This window comes from Montipora capricornis, chromosome 2 (assembly GCF_036669925.1).
Source record: "Montipora capricornis isolate CH-2021 chromosome 2, ASM3666992v2, whole genome shotgun sequence".
Lineage (NCBI taxonomy): Eukaryota > Metazoa > Cnidaria > Anthozoa > Scleractinia > Acroporidae > Montipora > Montipora capricornis.
In genome coordinates this window covers 37,482,826-37,484,909 of record NC_090884.1, presented here as the reverse complement: position 1 = coordinate 37,484,909, position 2,084 = coordinate 37,482,826, and positions in this window count along the sequence as shown.

The window sequence follows — 2,084 nt, the reverse complement described above, 5'->3', positions numbered from 1 at the left end:
TTCAAAACAGTCAAAGGGATCCCTCAGACAACTTCGCTGTAAAATTCCCGCAATAAACGAACTGTTGTAAATCATCATCCCATATTGAGGAACCCTTCTCGCTATCAAGTCTGCTAAGTTTCGAACAAAACGGCCTGGATCCTGCTTCGCTTTATCTGAATACTTGCATAAGTGGTATCCAATAATTCTTTTGTGGATGTAGGGACTAGATGATCGGGAGCAAATCAACTGTGCGCTTATGGCGGATTTTCCAGCTCCTGGCTCACCAACTATCACAACCCCAGCAACACTGCCGCCTTCTGAATTCAACAAAAGTCTTTCCAAATCACGGTAAAGCTAAAGGCGCCCAGTGAAGCCATCTCGAGCGGAGTTTAGGTGGCTTGTAAAGTTAAATTCCTTGATGTCAAAGGGACATCTCCAATCTAACGAAAAATCACCTTAAAATCAATCCCTTCATTGGTCAACCAGGCATTTATGTTATAAGTGATTAATGGTCATTCCACTTACTATATTCTCAATAAAATATCCCATTTCTCTTTGGTCAAAATGTATAAATAGGTTATAGTGTGCAATAGAGGTTTTGGAAGTTACTATGTAAACAGCGATAGATTAATTTTGTTGAGAATATAATAAAAAAGTTGAACTTGCTCGTGCATTTCTTGATTTATAGTAACTATGATGGCTCGCGCAAATTTGAAAACTTTCAAAACATCGATCACGAAATGCACTCGCGTTCATACGATTTCTCATTCTTCTATGTCCATATAAGCGCAAGGATTACTTCTGCCTTTCGTAGAAAAGAAACTCCTGGTGGTAAATTATGGAATGACAAAGAAGCATCCCGGTCTCCAAAGTAAATTACGCTACCCTGCAAGTTAATACGATACCCTAGTAACGCAAGACAAGGCACGCCAGGTAAACCCAAAAGAGACAAAACGTTCCATTGTACTCACCATCGTTGTAGGAATTGTGACCTCAAAACATGGTAAAACATGGCACGAGAATTAAGAGAAACGTCCAACGTAAGACTAAATTGGTGGTCAAACTATAACGTCTCCCGCTAAAATTTGAATACATCTTCCAGCAAGATTCCATATCAAGGTTGTGTATGGCGTGTTCCGTCTTTCCATTTCCTTGACGCTCTCTAACAACCGACTAAATTTTAGTTGACGTTTTTCTGAGCGTGACAACCTCTTTCGAAGCTTGTTGCTGACATTCATGCAAGTTCCCTAAATTTCTTCATTTCTTCTTTAATGTCTCCGAGTTTTTCATGGACAGCCAATTGAAAATCTGCAAGGACCTCCCTCTCTACGCTTTGTGCATCGAAGACCGTCTCCATTAAAGTGATTTCTACAAACGCAGTTTGGGCATCAGCATCAGCGACTAATTCTGGATCTTGAAGAAGGTTTCGTATTGCAATTAAAGCGTCACACTTTTCTGCATCGGTCATCTCTTGTCTTGGAGCATGCCCCCATTTTGTGTTACGTATTTCCCGAACAGCTTCGATGAGATGAATTTGAACACGGAAATCACAGCACCAAAACATAAGATTTATTAAACCACTGCAGTCTGTGGTGCTCGCGTCTACCACAGTCGCATTACTAGCTCCTAAATCAGCCATGAACACTTTGGCCATTACCCAGTAAGCACTATTAGGATCTCTCCACTTCGTTGGATCACTTTGATGCCACTTTGGTCTTCTTCCCCTATGGAATCCTGACAGATGGAAAGACCAAGCGCATGTTCTTTCATGCTTAAATGGCGTGGGACAAGCACAAGGAGGTAAAGCAGCAAGGTTTGCCATTAACGCCTGATGGAATATCCTCATTTCTCTCTCAATAAAAGGTCTTAGGCTATCTAACATCAACGAGAGGGCGTGACCAACTGCAAGCCAGTTTGAGTACTTTTGACTTTCAGTCAGGTGAAGCCGCGTGTGATCCCATGAGCAATTTGTCTGAAACAGCATTAAGACAATCAAAAGCACATGACCTTGAAGCGTTTAACTTGCAACTCATTTTCTGAAAACAAAGCTGGGGGTTTTAGAACACCAGGTGTATGCCCAAATATAGACAAAAATAAGATCG